The 20,418-nt window shown below is 32.7% G+C and overlaps 1 protein-coding gene across 3 annotated transcripts in view; it reads left to right on the top strand.

The window, feature by feature from the left end:
- Nucleotides 1-20,418, top strand: part of LOC114332298 (high affinity cAMP-specific and IBMX-insensitive 3',5'-cyclic phosphodiesterase 8) — a 1,526,162-nt gene that overhangs the window by 930,594 nt on the left and 575,150 nt on the right. The window lies entirely within an intron of this gene.

Below are 20,418 nucleotides of genomic sequence, written 5' to 3'. Positions count from 1 at the left end.
GGTGGTAATAGTGTAACGATTGACCAAAATAAGAGACACATCGATCTGACCGTTCAAAAATTATGATGAATACAAATTTCTGTTAAAATGCGAAACTCGCTCTGTATATTATGGAAGCTGACACTTTTTAATGGTCATTTGTTATTCCCCATAGGAGCCTCTATACGAGGTAGGAGTATGTACAGTTCCTCATGACTCACCCTGTATAATGCTCTAATTTAAATTCGACACATTTGGATTTATAGCCTAATAAAATAAAAAAAGTCAAAATGTAAATTCGTACAGATTAAAACAAATTTTATATCAAAGTTTAGGTGGGTACAAAAGATATTTTCAAGAAAGTATCCAAATCATACAAGGGGATCATTGTTTATTTAATTAAAAAGGGGTCATTATTGCAAAAAAAAAATACTTTTTGAACTGCTGAGCTAATTCACTTATTAATGAAGGTCTATGGGATTTCTTCCTGCAAAGTTTAAGGGTAAATTTTTCACATGTGATTTACTGAATTAAATTTGAACCCCTATTTATTTAAATAATTGTATATAAACCTTTAAAAACAAATTTGCAAAAAATTATTTTTAGCGTTTTAAATAAATACTATAAAATATCTTATTTTACAGACGAAGTTGCGCTATGTTACCAGTATTAAGTAAAAAAATGGTCAAAAAGATTTAATATTTTTTGAGATATTGAATTTGTTTATTTAATGTTACTATATTTTCAATTGTAAAAATGCGGTTGTTGCCAAAGAAATATTCACCTGCTTAAGATTTCATTATTTTTAGTTTTATGTATGTTTTCGATAAATGTATTGATAAATTCAAATTTCAATTAAACTCCCCCCTAAAATGGCATTTAAAAATTATTCAAATTTCTTTATAATTTGTTTTTTTAATAACGTCGCGGGGATTAACTATTTTGAAATGCCGTTTCGATAATTGCGTTCCTGGAAATTTTTTACTAATTAACAAAATTTTTTTGTCGTTTTTTTCTTCTTCTTTTTTTCTTGGAGTTATATTACTACGGGCCCTTTTAGGGTTAAATTTTATTAAGAATGTCGAATCTCTGAGTTGTAGATTCTAGACCTAAAAATATTAATATTTAACTAAAATCTCTTGAATAAAATGTGGCTACTTACTGAGTTACAGGGTGTTTTATTTAAAAAATTAAAAATCTTTGTTACCAAGTACTTTAAAACTATTTGACTTCTCCTTATCATACTTGGCAGAAAGTGTGGCTATTATACACCCTACTAAATTGTGATTAAGGTGATACAGTAGCGATCAACAGGTAGCCAAAACGCGTTCCAAGATTGCGGCTGTAATTTTGAATATTTTTTCGAGATATTTGGCACACGTATTCGTAATATAATAAAGAATGGCGGTACAGAGCCCAATTTGAAAAATATATTAATATGTGGAAATAACTCTGTAATTAAATACAATATTAAAAAAACGAGCCTGTACCGCCATTAAGAAGAACAAAAAAATACACTTTCTTCAAATAAACTTTTTTATCCGATGGCTAGATTTTGTGTCATTTTGGAACTACTAATGAAATAAAAAATATTAGTAGTTCCGAAATGATACAAAATCTAGGCATCGGATAAAAAAGTTTATTTGAAGAAAGTGTATTTTTTTGTTCTGCTTAATGGCGGTACAGGCTCGTTTTTTAATATTGTATTTAATTACAGAGTAATTTCCACATATTAATATATTTTTCAAATTGGGCTCTGTACCGCTATTCTTTATTATATTACGAATACGTGTGCCAAATATCTCGAAAAAATATTCAATGATATGTTGATCGCTACTGTTTCCTCTTAATAAACGTTTCTAGCTAGTGCCAGAGGCGTACGACAGGGGATAGTGAATTATTGACCCTTCCCAAATCTACGCCACTGAGTGAATTACTATTTTAGCGAAATTTTTCGATTCTCCAATACTTTTTATGTGAATAACTTTATTGGTATCTATAAAGTCATTAGTTTGAGAGATATTGGAAGTTTAAAATGAATGAATGAATAAATCAAAATAACTATGCCATTTCATTTTTAACGTCCAATATCTCAAAAATTAATGACTTAATCGTTACCAGTAAAGAGTATATTATTTACATAGAAAGTATTGGAGAATCGAAAAATTTCGCTAAAATAGTAATTCCCTCAGTGGCGTAGAATTTGGAAAGGGTCAATCATTCACTGTCCCCTGTCGTACGCCTCTGGTAGTAGCTAGAAACTTTTATTTATCACAATTTAGTAGACTCTATAGTACCCACACTTTTTGCCAAGTATGATAAGGATACGTCAAATAGTTTTAAAGTACTTGGTAACAATAATTTTAAAAATTTTTAATGAAACACCCTGTAACTCCGTAAGTAGCCACATTTTATTAAAGAAATTGTAGTTAAATCTTAATATTTTTATGTCTAGAATCTACAACTTAGAAAATCGACATGCTTAATGAAACTTAACCCTAAAAGGGCCCGTAGTAATATAACTCCAAGAAATAAAAAAGAAGAGGAAAAAAAGACAAAAAAATTTGTTAATTAGTGAAAAATTCCCAGGAACTCAATTGTGGAAACGGTATTTCAAAATATTTAATCCCCGCGACGTTATTAAAAAAACAAATTATAAACAAATTTGAATAATTTTCAAATGCCATTTTAGGGGGAAGTTTAATTGAAATTTGAATTTATCAATATATTTATCGAAAACATACATAAAAATAAAAATAATAAGATTCAATACAGGTGAATAAGTCTTTGGCAACAACCGCGTTTTTGCAATTGAAAATATAGTAACATTTAATAATCAAATTCAATATCTCAAAAAATATTAAATATTTTTTGACCAATTTTTTTTTGCTTAATACTGGTAACATAGCGCAACTTAGTCTGTAAAATAAGATATTTATAGTGCTTATTTAAAACGCTAAAAATAATATTTTGCAAATTTGTTTTTAAAGTTTTATGTAGAATTATTTAAATTAATAGGGGGTCAAATTTAATCTAGTAAGTCTTATGTGAAAGATTTACCCTTCAACTTGGTAGAAAATAATCCTATAGATCTTCATTATTAATTGAATGACCTCAGCAGTTAAAAATGTATATTTTTTGCAAAAATGACCCCTTTTTAATTATTTAAACAATGATCCCCCTGCATGATTTGGATACTTTTTTGAAAATATCTTTTGTACCCACCTAAACTTTGAGATAAAATTTGTTTCAACCTGTACGAATTTACATTTTGATTTACATGTAGTGTAATTTTATTTTACTAGACTATTAGTGAAAAGTAATAGTGTAGAACGCTTCACCAGTTTGTAAATTGACTTGGTGAATGTCTATTGTTCTTCACACAAGACAAGAACCAGCTGCTGTAGTAGATAATTACGAAGACTGGTTATCTTTGTCGAGTCAAAGCAAGGTGTAAATCGGAGTTGAAATGAATAATTAACGGTGAGGTAATTATTTTGTTTTGTAACAAACACTATTTACAATCACTGTACAATAATTATTACTGAGTTTAATACAAAATATACATACATTTTTTGCTATGTACTGCGAATTGTAAGTAAAGTGAACCGCGATTATGAGTGTCAAGCGTATGCGTGATAATAAAGGAGAATAATTCACGTGATAACCGTGTAATATTTACAATGACAATTGCGAACCGTGAATTAAGATTGCTTGACACCCTGGAGATTAAATTCTGAGTTGTGTTAAACGCGTCTGATCAATTCCGCGACAGGCTGGTAACTATCTAACTAACTGAACTGACTGAGAGCATAAGAGTTCGGTTTCTTTAGAGTTTTACAACGAGGGGAAAAATCAATTAACTTTTGTGCCTGTCTAATTTAAATTAGGAGCAAATAAACCTTTTAGTTTGGTCGGCTTTTAGAGTTTCGGGGAACATAAAATCGAATAATATCGAAATGGGGTTATGTTTCTAATACGAGCGGTATTAAACCACACATGGTAAAAATAAGAAGTAAATTAGGGATCGATATTATAAAATTTGTTTTCATAGCGTAACAGTCTTTGAGTTAAAGATTGCTAAAGTACCAACGGCAATGTCACATTAATTTAATTTCTTTTCTCATTTTTCGAGTTGATTTGGACAGATGGGTGAACATGAGTGTTCATTTAAGGAGTAGTCAAAAATGTGATAAATTATACAGGGTGTCTCGAAAAGATTGGTTATAAATTATTCCACACATTCTTGGGTCAAAAATAGTTCGATTGAACCTAACTTAACTTTGTACAAATGTGCTCATAAAAAAAGTTACAGCCTTTTGAAGTTACAAAATGAAAATAGATTTTTACAATATATTGAAAACAATTAGAGATTTTTTATTGAAAATAGACACATATCATTATTATGGCAGGAACATCTTAAAACAAAATTATAGTAAAATTTGTCCACCCTATAAAAAATTTATGGGGATTTTGTTCCCTTAAACCCCCCAAACTTTTGTGTACGTTCCAATTAATTCATTATTGTAGTACCATTTGTTAAACACAACGTTTTAAAACTTCTTTGCTTCCTTGTATTTTTTCGATAAGCCAGCTTTTATGAAGATGTGGCTTGTTTTTCAATATATTTACGTAAAAATTTTATGAGGTTTTTGTTCCTTTAAACCCCCCAAATGTTTGTGTATGTTCCAATTAAACTATTATTGTGGTACCATTAGTTAAACACAGTGTTTTTAAAACTTTTGTCTCAGTCTTTTTTTCATAAGTCACTTTTTATCAAGATGTAGCTTCTTTTCCAAAATGTACCTAAAAATGTAAATTACAAATTGTAAATAAATTTTCTGATTATTAAAAAGTCTATAATCTTATTAGTGCAGTCACTGAACGTTTTCACCTCCGATTTCGTTGAACCTCTATCGATTTTCATGAAAATTGGTGAGTAATTAGAGGATACCTCAAGGAACAAAGGTGATATGATGCCAACTTTCGCTTTTACTCTGGAGGTGGATGCCACCCCTTCTCGGGGGTGAAAATTATTTTATTGAAAATAATAACATAAGTCGATATAGGGACAAATTATAAGCAAAATTTGTTATATAAAGTTATTAAAATAAATCAACACTTTTTGAGTTATTAAAGACCAAAGATTTTATTTTTTTGTAAACAAATGTATGCTTTAAATCGGTTTTTCACGTATAAATCAAAAACTATTAGCTTTTACAAAAAAGTTATTATTACTGAAATTGAAGATAATAAAAAACTGAATACATTTCTTACATAAAGAACTAAACTAATGTTAGTTCAAAGTGAGTTATTGGCAATTGAATGTGTATTTTTTTTTGACGAGTACTCAAATCTAAGTATTCAAGCTTAAATAACGGGAAAACGATGCAATTTATAAAATATTCCTGCTAAACATTTGCCAGAGTACTTCGGAATACCTATCAAATGAGCTTTAGAACAAGGTAATAGCGTCAAAATATAGCGAAAAAACCGTTTCGATTTTTTTAGGAAAAAGTAAAAAATAAAACATACGCCATTTACACAAAAATTAAAATTTATAGTAATCCTTACAAGTACTTCTTTATATTAGCATAAGTAAAGTTTTCGATAATTTTGACCGGTTTAGAATGCATATTTTTGAAAAAAAGGTATAATTTAAAAAAATCATTTTTTAAATTATTGTAATTCTCATATTCTTTTGATAATAACTCCAAAAATACTCAATATGCGTAAAAAAAATATACAACCAAATTTTAGTTTTTCTTTGATAAATATTTTACCAGTATTACTATTTCTATAGGGTAAAAAATAACCGAGATAGAAACGTTTAAATCTTAAATTTTGCTGTGGGAACCATGCAACCGGGGTCATTTAACCTTTTATTTTTAAAAAACTATGGAGTTTAAAAGATTCGGTTCAACGTAATTAAATAGAACTTGGAATTAGCTTTCAAACAGTTTTTAGATGAACTTGATAGCGTAAACACTAACGGAGTTATTAAAAAAAAAAACAATAACATTTTTTGAAAAAACTTTTAAAAGATAAATTTTGAAAAATTTTGGAGCATAAATTTTAACGCTATCAACATGTTCGGGGGCTCATTTAATAGATATTTTTAAGTCCTTTGACAAATGTTTAATAAGTTTATGTTATAAAATGCATCAATTTTCCGTTATTTCAGCTTGAATACTTAGAGTTTTTACTCGCCGAAAAAAATATACATTCAATTACTTATAACTCACTTTTAGTTAACATTAAAAGGTTTTTGTAGTAAGGGGTTTATTTAATTTTTTATTAGCTTCAATTCTGAAAATAATAACTTTTTTGTAAAAACTTGCACTTTTTGAGTTATTGATGATAAATTGGTTAAAAATATGCATTTTTCTCAAGAAAAATTCAAATTTTTGATCTTTAATAACCCAAAAATTTTGATTTATTTTAATAACTTTATATAACAAATTTTGCTTAAAATTTGCCCCTCAATCGAATTATGGAGTTATTTTGGATAAAATAATATTCACCCCCGAGAAGGGGTGGCATCCACCCCCAGGGTAAAAGCGCAAGTTGGCACCATGTCACCTTTGTTCCTTGAGATGTCCTCTAATCACTCACCAATTTTCATGCAAATCGATGGAGGGTCAACGAAATCGGAGGTAATAGCTCATATCCACCTTCAGTGACTCCACTAACTTAACCATATACAAATATGTGGTGGATTCGACAAATATTCAAAATATCTCAGTAAACACTAGCTTATCGAAAAAGTACCGAGGCAAAAAAGTTTTATAAACATTGTGTTTAACATAAAATTTTTATTGTGCAAAAATTTCACTTTAATTTTTTTTAAGATGTTGCTGCCAAAAAAATGCCACATGTCCATTTACAATAAAAAATCTTTGAGAGTTTTCGATATATGAAAAAAAAATCGTTTTTGATTTTGTAACTTCAAAGGGCTGTAACTTTTTTTGTGTGCACTACTGTATATAGGTAAGTCAGGTTCAGTCAACCTATTTTTGACCCCAGAATCTGTGATATAATTTATGACCAATCTTTTCGGGTATATTGAGACCGTATAAGCAGATAATTAATTATCGATGTTACAAAGTTGTAACAGTAATATTAATTTGTTAAATAAACTAGATTGTACTAAATTCATGATAGCTGACGAACGTTTGCATCTATATAAATAAAAATGAATGTTTGTGTGTCCTGTATAGAATCGTAAACTATGTATTTTATCATGTGATGATACTGTCACGGTCCCAGGCCGGTCCTGTCAACGCCAGAACTCTCTGGCGCCGAAGTGTCTGAAACCCTGTTCGTCGGCGAGACAGCTATTTACGTATCGGCATATCTTGACAATCACCGAATACACCTTTTTTTATTGCTTTGTAAATAATACATATCTTTCGATTTTTTCTGGAAATCAGTAGAATAATTTATATAACTATATAAAGAGACATTTTTAAAATTAGAGTTAGTTATAAATTTGTAGTCGTCGGTCGAGTAACATTTTTCGATGTTCGGACGCGAAATAAATGTAAATGTAAATTGTACATATTAGACATTTAGATAAATTGTTGTTTTAGTGTAATCTTTAATAAAGCCGTGAGTATTTTGTAACGAATAAAAATAATGCAGTATTTTAATGTTAAGTTTGTAAATTAGTGTTATTAAAGGATATAAATTCAGTGTTCTTTATTTCTTTAAGTGTAAGTTATTAAAAATAAATAAAGTCAATTAAATTAAACTTAGTGCCTAAAAACATAAATAATAAAATAGTAGAGTCAACCACGTAAAAAGACAATTACGTCACAGTGGTGTCAGAAGTGGGATCTGTAAAAATAAACAAAATATAAATCGTAATAAATAAAGTGTGTGATCATGTCTACCTTGTGTAAGCTAAAAATTGCAGACCTGAGACTTGAATTGGAAGAAAGGGATCTAAGTTCTACTGGGAAAAAGGCTGATCTGGTCTAACGTCTAAAGAACGCTCTTCAGGAAGAGGGTCAAGATCCAGAAACCTATTTGTTTGAAGACAAGCATGCTGCTGTAATCTCGTCGATTTCGAAAGTTTCCTCCGATGTTTCTAAAGTTTCGACAGACATTACATCGCTAGAGAACAAAGTTTCGACAGACATTACATCGTTAGAGAGCAAAGTTTCTAGTGAAATCTCCCAAGTTTCGACAGACATTACATCGCTGGAGAACAAAGTTTCAACAGAGATCACATCGTTGGAGAAAAAGGTTTCTGGTGAAATTTCCCAAGTTTCCTCGGATGTTTTGAAAGTTTCGACAGACATTGCATCGTTAGAGAAGAAAGTTTCGGGTGATATTTCATCCCTTGACAGCAAAATGACTAACGAGATCTCTAGGGTCACTTCGGATTTTGACGACAAGATATCGTCCATAAAATCTAATTTTGAAGAAAAGATCAAGGAAATAGAAAAGAAAATGGAGGAAACGGAAAAAGTAGAAAAAGGGATGGAACCCATCTTAACAGATATTAAAGATGATGAAACCAAATACAAATTGGAGCCACGGTCGATAGCTGAAGGGAGTGTGGGTCATGCTCGTGTTAAGCTGCCAAATTTCGACGGAAAGTCATCATGGAACAACTACATGAAACAGTTCGAATCGGCGGCCAGAGCGAACGGATGGTCCGAAAAAGAAAAGGCTGTAAACCTCACTATTGCTCTTCGAGGCGACGCTTTGGATGTCCTCCAGACCATAGCCGTAGAGGAGACAGATGACTTCGAGCAGCTTAAAAAGAGACTGAATATGCGATACGGGCACGAACATTTAGAGCATGTCTATCAGTCGCAGTTTAAAAATCGAAGACAAAAGAAAGATGAAGCTCTTCAAGAATACGAGGTCGATATTGCCAGGTTAGTACGGTATGCATATCCAACAGCTCCCGAAGACATGATGGAAAAGTTGGCTGTTCAAACATTCATTGATGGCCTTCGTGATCATGAAATGCAAAGAACACTGCGATTAGCTCGTCACAAGACGCTGGTTGATGTCTTGTCTGCCGCCCTCGAATACGAATCAGCTACCCAGGCATCTGGCGGGTACAGTAAAGTTAGGACTGTGAAAGAGGAAGAGGATGAAGACAAACTGGACCAGATTGTCAATATGATAAAGGGCATTTCATCCAAGAAAACGAAGACCATAAGGTGCTGGAACTGTGGTGAAATGGGACATGTGCGGAGTTCATGTAAGTACTCTAGGTACAATAACAATCAAGAGACTCACCAGCAGGAAAACTAGAACGGGTCGGCCTTAGGGGGGCAGCTTCGACCCGCAACTTTTCCAAAGACCCTCTCATACTAATAGCTTCTTTGAAATGCCGTGAAGATAGTGTATATGTGGATGGAGAAATAAATGGTAAAAAGTATACATTGTTGGTGGATACCGGAGGGACCAGGACCATTATACGACCGTCAGTTTTAAACAGCCGTAAGAAACTCTTACCAACGAGGTTGCGACTGCGGACTGCCACAGGTGAAAACGCCAACACCCATGGAGAAATCCAGATACAATTAGGGATTGGAGCAGAAAAGTTCGTCCATACTGTCATAGTTGCAGACATCGAAGAAGATGTTATATTAGGAATGGACGTAATGAATTTGCATGGATTTCAATTGGATTTTAAGAATAGGGTAATCAAAGTTGGCAACGAGGAGGTATTTCTTCGTCCACACGATGACAGCACTGTGCTAGCAGCCATTAAAGAAGATACAGTTGTGCCTGCGAGGAGTGAAACGATCATCGTAGCGCGGCTACAGGGAATTGTGGAAGAAGGAACACCTGTTATGATGGAGCCATGGAACCACGACGAGGAGGTTGGCCGAGGAATCATAATTGGAAAGGAATTGGTTACTTCTGCTAAAGAAATTCCCGTGAGATTGATTAATGTCAATGACTACCCAGTGACCATCAAGAAGGAGACAAAAGTAGGAACTTGTGTACCCGTGACGTCCATAATCCGTCAGACGACAACATCAGATAATTCCAACGACAAGTTCGACCAAATGGTTGCAGTTGCAGGCCAATCTCTAAATCAAATGGAAAATAGGAAGTTAAGGGAATTTCTTCGGCAATATCGTGACATATTCGTACCGAAAGGAGGAAAGACAGGAAGAACGACAAAGTCTGGCTTTATAATCCAAAGAAGCGAACAGGTTGCTCTCCCAAGTTGCAGCAGTTCTGGGAAGGTCCGTACCTCATTGTCAAGAAAATCAATGACGTTATCTACCGAATAAGCAAGATTCCTAGGGGAAAGCCGATGATAGTCCACCATAACCGGTTGGCGCCGTACGAGGGAGACCACGACGTAGATGAAGAAGCGGAAGTCAACCAAGTTCGAGAAATACCTGACCTTACCTTTGAAGAGTTCATGGGTGCCTACGGAGGTACCGGTAAAGCAAGACATGGTGTTACCACTGAAGAAAAGCGAGATTTTCTCGCACTTCCCGATGACTATTCACTGGCCCATACCATCCCGGCCAGTATCAAAGACGCACGAGGGTTGGCATCCGCCTTCCGAATGAAGTTTGGTCGAGTTGCAGAACTTCAATGCCAGCTGCCAGCTCCTGGCAAAGCATTGAAACTCCAAGATGCATCACGTTACCTATTCTATCTGGTAACGAAAGACACTGTCCATGACCAACCTACCTACCAAGATGTATGGGATGCATTAATTCAATTGAGAGAGCACGTGTTGGAGTCCGACGTGCAAAAGTTAGCCATGCCAAAGTTAGAATGCAGCCAATTAGATTGGAGAGTTATCCGAAATATGGTAGAAGAAATTTTCCAAGACACCGAGGTCCAGGTGTTAGTCTGTTGCAATCCGCATAGTTACTGGTGCGGAGAGAAGACCGTCCCCTGTCACTTTTATACAACTGGGAGTTGTAAAAGAGGGTCCAGTTGCAGATACCAGCATCCAGTTCCAGTCCCGACAAGGTTCCAGGAGGAACCATCTTTTGAGGAGGGGGCAATGTCACGGTCCCAGGCCGGTCCTGTCAACGCCAGAACTCTCTGGCGCCGAAGTGTCTGAAACCCTGTTCGTCGGCGAGACAGCTATTTACGTATCGGCATATCTTGACAATCACCGAATACACCTTTTTTTATTGCTTTGTAAATAATACATATCTTTCGATTTTTTCTGGAAATCAGTAGAATAATTTATATAACTATATAAAGAGACATTTTTAAAATTAGAGTTAGTTATAAATTTGTAGTCGTCGGTCGAGTAACATTTTTCGATGTTCGGACGCGAAATAAATGTAAATGTAAATTGTACATATTAGACATTTAGATAAATTGTTGTTTTAGTGTAATCTTTAATAAAGCCGTGAGTATTTTGTAACGAATAAAAATAATGCAGTATTTTAATGTTAAGTTTGTAAATTAGTGTTATTAAAGGATATAAATTCAGTGTTCTTTATTTCTTTAAGTGTAAGTTATTAAAAATAAATAAAGTCAATTAAATTAAACTTAGTGCCTAAAAACATAAATAATAAAATAGTAGAGTCAACCACGTAAAAAGACAATTACGTCACAATATTAAACAAAGTTGTTGTGCGTGAGCCCGAGAAGGTTTCTTAGTTGGTGCGATCAACCTAAGTGATAAGGGGGGTTGCCCCCTGACAATTTTTAAATTTTTTTTGTACAAACTGTTTTTTCTTTCAAACAAAAAATATCTGACAACGTTATGATAGTTTTTTAGTTAATATAGTTAATATAGTCGGTTCGCTAAACTCAGACACAACTGGCTAGAGATTTTAGTAGGTAATTTTTTTGTTTTTGGCCAATTTTGACAAAATTGGCAAAATTACTAACTATTTAGTAATTATTAACTATTAATTATTATGTTTTTGCCAATTTTACTAAATTGACAAAATTACTTACTAAAACCACTAGCTAATTGTGTCTGAGTTTAGCGATCCGACTATAATAGCGAAAATTTTGGGTGATGCATAACTTTTCAAACTATGTGTACCTATTTCTAAAAATTTAAATGTAGGTCTTTTTCTGTTTATATTCATTCAATTTTCTAAGTAATAATATCACAATATAACGCAAACTGTTTCCTTGTTCGTATGAATAAAGCCAGCATACACTTCGTTTTATCTTTATTATTTGAGACTGAAAGCTAAAATGTATTTAAAGAGCACGCCAACAAAAGCTTATAAATAAAAAATTTCGGAACTCAAACAATCGCATGAAATGTGATTCATATGATATTTTCCCTGAACCCCGGGGACAGCAAAGTTTTATAATCCTGGAGCTGGAACTTTCTATGGAGTTTGGAAAAGAAGTTTGGTTCGTTTGAGGGTAAATGGGAATAATTGAGGTCGTTAATTATGTTATAGTTACCGTATAATTGGAATACCGTCCATTAGGTATTTATAAATAACTGGGAACGTTTTTCGATAGAAATGGAATATGATTTTTATGGCACGCATTATGGAAATATGGCGATTTGTAAGAGGTTAAGAGGTTTAAGAATGGAGTTAAGAAACTGATAGAACCAAAATACATAGAAGAGGACACATGAGTTGACTGTCTAGAAAAAACAAGCCCTATGCAGATGACGAAATACCAGATGTTACCGCAAATGGAGAAGTTAATATAAGTACACAAAAAGTTTGAAAAATACTTGAAAATCTGCAGCTAGAGACGGAGTATCTAATCAATTATTGAAATATAACACAATAAAATACCAGAAGAATGGAGAACGAGCAAACTAATTTTATTATTCAAAAAATGAGTTAAAAAGCAACTAGAAAACTACAGAAGTATCATCTTGTTAAATACTACCTAAAAGTACTACCCAGAACTAATGACTCAGATGATACGTTTAGCAGATGAAAAACAGGGTTTTCTTACTGGAATTTCGTATACAGATGCAATATTCGTCATAAATCGAATTACTGAGAAACCACTAGAATATAATATATTATCAGCATTTCTAAATCTGACTGACTTGAACTGCTAAGACTCAAATATTTAATCTATCTTCTGTATATTAGAGAAGTTCCCCTAGATATTCTAAAAACTGTTTAAAGCATCTACCAGAACAACAAAAATGGAAGTCGTAATAGCTGGACAACTTACATAACCTTATACACAGAGTAAGACAGCCGGACTCATTGAGCCCTATTCTCTTCAATTTAATCATGGATAAAACCATCAAAAGCATTAACAAAGAACGAGGATACAGAATTGGAAACAAAGAAGTAAACATACTCAGTTACGCAATAATGATAGTTTGCAAAGATTTATTAGACCATAGTTTTAACATAAGGGCAAAAGAATTTAATATGAGAATGTCATCTCAGAGAACTAGAATAATAGTAAGCAGCAAAGAACCAATCAAATGTTGAATAGAAATTGATGGCATCAGTATTGAACGAGTACCTAATGGGAATAAAATACTTTGGAATCACACTTAGTCGAGGAAATGAAGCATTTTCGCTCGCAATTTTTTCGTCCAGCATGGATTTACTTGAAATTTTCACAGAAGGTAGGGAATAGTCCAAGGATCATTTTCTATATCATGCTGCTGTACGCTAAAACCTTGGGGGTGGTTGCCACCTCATCTCGGGGGTGGCAATTTTTTATTACATTTTAACCATGTAAATCGATGTAAAGACTGATTCTAAGAAAAAAATATTTTTTACATTTTCTTCGTAAAACTAATATTTTTCGAGTTATTCGCGCTTGAAAGTAGCAGTTTTTCGTCGAAAAAATCGACTTTTTTAGAAGGGTTTTTGAGAATAGTTCGAAAAATATGCAGTTAATCAAAAAAACTGCAGATACCAAAATTGTACCTTTTAATGACGCAAACTAAATTATTTTTCTATAATATCTATAAGATCAATACAAACCGAGATACGGCATGTTAAAGTTAGCTTTTTTCGTCAAATGCATAATTTGAAATATTCAAAGCCAAATAACGGAAAAAATTTGCATTTTTCGAAGAAAACTTAAATTATCTTTTTTCAAGTAAACAATTAAAAATTTCAACAAAAAATTGAAAAAATTCAAAAAGAATGTCGGTACCTGCTTTTCTCTACGAAAAAATCAATGAAAATAACCCACTAACTACCCTACTAATTAAAAACTGGTCTTTACTTTTCTGTAATTCCTTGTATGTTTGTATTGTCAATACACCCAAGAAGTTTGACCTATTTAAAAGGCCTAATTTTAGTAAAATTGGAGTTTAAAGAAAAATTGATTTTTTGCAATTTCGTATTTGTCACCTTTTACTTCAAAATATCTCCGAAAATACTGGAGATACGAAAAAAATTATTAAATACTATATTGTATATTTTTTAATAACTATAATTATATTGTCCATATATTTTCATCATAGGGAATAGTTAGCGAGATATAGCTATTTAAAACCTCTATTTACGAGCAAACACTCCCTTATTCGAACCATTTAAACCCACCCCAATTAAAAAGTAAGGGATCTAACGGAATCTAATTTACACAGTCTTATAGTTCTTTAAAAATACTACAAAATTATTTACGAAGAAACTTTTTATCGCCAAAAATGAAGGAGCTATGTATATAAAACCAATTTTTTTTTCGAAATATTCGAATAGTCCGCTTATGGAACATTCTCAATGCATGTATAATAACCACATAACTGGTTCGTATACTGGTATACTAAGATGACTTAAAAACTATTTGTATTTGTACTTCTACATATTTGTAAATTCGTATTTTTGTGTAAATAAATGTTTTTGTAATTCATTAATTCTACTTTTTTTTCTGTATAGATCTATTAAATTATCTATTTATAAAAATTGTAATCTACTTAAGGGTGGTTTTTAAGGGATAAAATATTATGATTTTACATCCTAAAGCATAAAACAATCGTTATTTTTAGCCAATCAAAACCAAACTTTACCCATATTAAAGTTTACAACGTTTTTATATAATTTTTGAAAATAAGGGGTAGTTTACACCCCTAAAAGTAATCGACTTCCTTGAGCATGTTATAGAATATGAAGTACAGGGTGAGATGATCCTAATCACAATTTTTTATGTAAATCGATTCAAGCCGAAATTATTCTTTTAGGATAAGTGATTTTTATATATAGCTCAAAGAAGGGTGGTTTTAAGGGTTAAAATATTATGATAGTATATCTTAAAGCATAAAACATTCATTATGTAACTAATTAGAAACAAATATTGACAATATTAAAGTTTAAAATATTATTTTATAATCTTTTACAATTAGTGGTAGTTTTCACCCTTAAAAAACCACAAGCGTACAACGGCTCAATATAGAAAATGAACTAGAGAGTGAAATGAGCCTAATCTCAAATTTTTGTACAAATCAATGCTGGACGAAAAAATTGCGAGGTTTTGCCATTTTTTCAGCTTCATTTCCTCGACTAACTGTCCAGCTAGGGAAACCTGGACAAAGAAGTGAGAAAGTAAGTACAAAGGGCAGATATTACAAGGATGCCTTATAAAATTATATGGCGGAACCGACATCTAAAGACTGAGTTTTAGTCAAGAATTTATAAAGACAGTGTAAGACCAATAATGACATTTGAATCAGAAGTGACACAGCCACAACACAAAGACTACTAACTGGAAACGGCAGAGATGACAGTATTGAGAAGAATTACAGGAAATACGCTGAGAGATCGAAAAAGGAGTGAAGATATTAGAAGAAAATATAACGTACATTGTATAAACGAATGGAAATTGAAATCAATTGAATATTTTAAATTTTGTTTCACAACTATTTATTATTTTCATCCCTTACAATCCACTAGATATTGAAATCACATACTTGAACCCGAAATACTAAAATTTATAAAAAAAATTCCACGTTTCAAAGTTTATTGAAATAGTCAAATTTATTTTAGTATGTATAAAATGTTTTTGTGATATAACTGATTTATTCAACTCTTAAACACCAATCTTTATAGAGTAATGTATAAAAATTGTTTTTTTTTATTACCCCACCCCCTATTGTTTATCTTAGCCCATGTTAAGATAGGCAAAATGCCCTTACTCCAAGAATTAAACCACCACCTACTAAACCCCCTACCACTTAAGACGTAATTTTTCGTTTTAATTTTTTTTTTTTCGGAAGGATGCAATCAATTTAAACATTTGGAACGTGAAGTAAAAATTAAAAATTTGAAAAATAAATTAACTTGAGGTAAAAACTCCCTGGTCTAGTTGGTATAAAATTTAATCAAGAATTAAAATTCTAAAAATTCAAAAGGATTACATTAATTTTGTTCAGATCGAACGTTTTCGGACTTATCAGTCCATCATCAGTGAACACCGTATCCTTGGAAAATAGCCACAATGCCAAACACTGGTTGGATTAAATGTTCAAACTACATTATAAATACAAGAAAATAATGTGACTTATAGTCGATGGCAATGGATTGCCTCCAGGAACATGTGAGTACTCTACTACATAGTTTTTACGTCTGCTTTGGACCACGTTAAGTCTGCAAAAAAAAATAATTTTTAAATTTTTTATGTTTGGTATTTTGGCTATTTTGCAAGAACACGGTGTTCACTGATGATGGACTGATAAGTCTGAAAACGTGCGACCTGAACAATTAATGTAATCCTTTTGTATTTTTAACATTCTAATTCTTAATTAAATTTTATACGAACTACACCAGTGAGTTTTTACTTCACGTTAAGTTATTTAACTAGATGGTACACAGCCAACTTTCGGTAACTATCCCGTTTTATTTAAGTAAATATATTTTTTGTTTCGAAAAACGCGTATAACTTTTTTCTAGCGTATAAAAAATATGTTTCTAAGTTTTTACGAATTTTTCCGTAAGGTATGCCTCCTTAAAAAAATAAAAAAAAACTGGTTTTTTAGGGGTTTTGAAGGATTTTCTCCATTTTGTAGACTTCTTCTTCTTTTTATTCTTTACGTGCCATCTCCACAACGAAGGTTGGCAATCATCATTGCTTTTTCTAACTTTTGACACTACAGCCCGAAAGAGTTCAGTTGAGCTGCATCCAAACCATTCTCTGAGATTTCTAAGCCAGGACATTTTTCTCCTACCTACAGTTGAGTCCCTGAAGCTTTACCCGTGCGTCATCATTTAAAGCATACGAAATAAGTCGATGATAAGTCGGAAATTAAAATTTACTAAACGCAACTGCAAGTGACAGTAAGTGACTTGCTGTTGCGTTTAGTAAATTTCAATTTCCGACTTATCATCGACTTATTTCGTATGCTTTAAATTTTAAATGATGACGCACGGGTAAAAATTCAGGGACTCAACTGTATGCTGCGCCTTCCTTAAATGTTTTCCTGCATAATTAATTTTAGTTCAGATCTGTCACCAGGTGTTCTATAACCCAAGTATTGAATTTTCCTTATTTTGATGCAATCCAGTATCTCCCTGCTGTTTAAAATCAATGTTTTTACAGGTTGTACATAATTTGATCAGAATTTGATTTGTTCAAACCCTCAGAAAACCATAGGCGATTTTTTGCGGATGTTTTGCATAATCATATTTTTGAGACCGATTCAACTTAAATATTTTTTATTTTCATTTTTTTACGTTTTATGTGTTTAAACTATACTTTAGTCTTATTTAATTTTTTAATTATTTAATTTTTTTATCTAATTTAATTTAAAAAACTTTACTCTTATTTAATAAGTTCAATTTTAAGTCAATTTCCAAAGTTATACGCTTCTTTCGAAAAAATGCATATTCAAGTTATATACACTCAACCTACTAGACCTGGATCCCACGTACAAAAAAAAGTTTATTAATAGCAAGCTGAAAATTTGTTAATAGCTTAACGGTGTCTAGTCGGGCAAACTTTGATGTATGGGAACACTGGAACAGGAGAAGTTTTAATTGTGGAACAGGTTAAAAATTTGAAATGTCAGACTACAAAACCGTTCCATGTGTTTTATCGGACAGAACTTCCAATCGATTTGTCACCATTTCATTAAACTCTCATGAAAAAATCAGACAGGTGTTTATCACCAACTGGGCATTTTAATGAGTGGAACACGAAGAACCTGTCAAATGACTGGAATCCTGTTGGTTATTAATTGCAATTTGATTTTTGCATGAGAGTTTAATGAAAGGGTAACAAATCAACTGGATGTTCTGTCCGACAAAATACATGGGACGCTTTCGTAATCTGACGTTCCAATTTTTAAACGGTTCCACAATTAAAACTTCCCCTGTTTCAGTGTTCCCGTACATCAAAGTTTGTCCGACTAGACACCATTAAGCTATTAACAAATTTTCAGCTTGCGATTAATCAACTTTTTTTTGGTCCCGGGATCCAGGCCTATTAGGGTCTATAAAAATAGATAAGTTTTGTAAAAGTCTCAATGTGTTATTATTTAATGAAATAGAACGTAGGAACATAAAAAACAATTTTATTATTTTCACGTGTACCTATTGTACGCTATATTCGTCCATGGTAATTTGGCAAAACACAATAAATGGCAGCCAATTTGCAAATGTAGCTTTAATAATACTATGGCGGTCCAGTACGTACTTAGCCTTCAAAAGAAAAACGAAACTTTTGGATAACTGGCGATTTATTTCTGAACGTCTCCTTCTAGCTCAATACACTTGACCCAGCAAGTCGTACAGGTCCAAATCTGGAAAATACGTTGGATAAAACAGCAGTTTGTAGCCCAATTTGACCAATTTGGCGATGGCGGAGGTGTAGTCGTGGTGGAAGAGTATTTTTTCTTCACAAATTGGGGATGTTTTTTTTTTGAAATTCGGCGTCGAATTGGGATAATAATGCAGTATAGTAAATCCGTGTGGTACTTTTGCCCTTGTGCAGGAAGTGGATATATTGCGAATCCCAGAAAATTGTGGTCATCGCCTTTCCGGCCGATTGGACAGTCTTCGCCCTCCTCGGAGCACATTCGCAGGGTGAAGTTCACTGTATCGACTGTTCCTTGGATTCTGGTGTATACCAGTGGAACCATTTTTCGTCGACGGTTATGAAACCACGTAGAAACTCATTTGTATTACGCTTAAACAGCATCAGGCACTGCTCTGAAATGGTCTTATGGTTGCGTTTATTATTCGAGGTTAAAAAATGCGGCAGCCATCGCGCCGACAGCATTTATGCCCAAAATTTTATGCAGGATATGAACAATGAGATCTTTTGAGATGCTTACTGTCTCAGCTATCTCACGCATCTTCAGTCGGCGGTCTACCAATACGAGATCGTGAAGTTCTTTCACGTTATCCTAAGTGGTAGCCGTTTTCGGGGAGCCTGGGAGTAGGGATGGCGGTTTTTGACAAAACACCGGTTTTCGGTTATACCGGTTTTTTTTGCTTACGGTTTAACCTGGTGGTTATAACCGGCCAAAAAAAACCGGTTTCCGTTTTTTTTTAATCCAATAGGTTACAAAGTTACATTTACAATACACTTTAGTTTGCGATACTCCATTCGACTCGATATCAATATGATCAAAACTAGTACTATCGAAAGAACATGTATTACTTTTAACACGTTTGTATATTTGTATAATAGGTACATTTTAACTCATTTAATACTTCCTGTATGAGTGTATCGTTTTGAAAACGTAGGGAAATTCTTGGAGATTCGTATTCGTAATCAGTAATTCATCAGTATTTTCAATGTCAAGAGTTACGCCCAAACCACACGGACCATGCTGCAGCGCTACTCTGTGGATCCACAGAGTGGCTGAAACAGGCGATTTTCTAACGGCGGCGACTACGCTGCGAAGTGGATCGTTTGGAAGGGTGCGGCGGGTAATGTAATGGGTGAGAAAAAAAAGTTTGTTCAAATGATTAAAAACGTGCCGGCTAATATTTTTTAAAAAAGTGTGTTCGTCAAAATCAGTGTTTGTAATGTCCATAGTTTTAAATATTTTATAAAATTTCATACTTAAATAACTTTAATACTTAAATAAACTCCATAAATGGAATTAAGAAGAACGAGACAAAAATAGCTATATCATAGAAAGAAGCACATAAAAAATCAACCAGTAAATCTGGTATCCTATAGGTGTAAAATAGTTTGATACAACCCGACAACCGAGTGAAAGTGAAAAACATGTTAGCTTGCAACCCTCTTTTGATTGATATATTATCGTTTTGTTTTCAACAACAAACAATAAAACCTTTTTTGACCTAGAAAGGCACCCCACTATTTAACATAAATAAACAAACAAGATTGTGAATACCTATTTCTTTTGTTCAGTTCAAATGCATCCAATGTATAATAAAATGTAGGTAAATATAAATATGTAATCGAGAAAACTTTGCTTATGGGATTTATTCTTTTCGATAGCACCTTCTTTAAAATCAGAAACGAATAATTTAAAGATGACGTCCTACGGTTTTCCTTTTAATGACCTATAAATATGCCCTCGGGTTCTTGTATCACATATTATATCCG

This window comes from Diabrotica virgifera, chromosome 8 (assembly GCF_917563875.1).
Source record: "Diabrotica virgifera virgifera chromosome 8, PGI_DIABVI_V3a".
Lineage (NCBI taxonomy): Eukaryota > Metazoa > Arthropoda > Insecta > Coleoptera > Chrysomelidae > Diabrotica > Diabrotica virgifera.
This window is presented reverse-complemented; position numbering and strand designations above follow the sequence as displayed.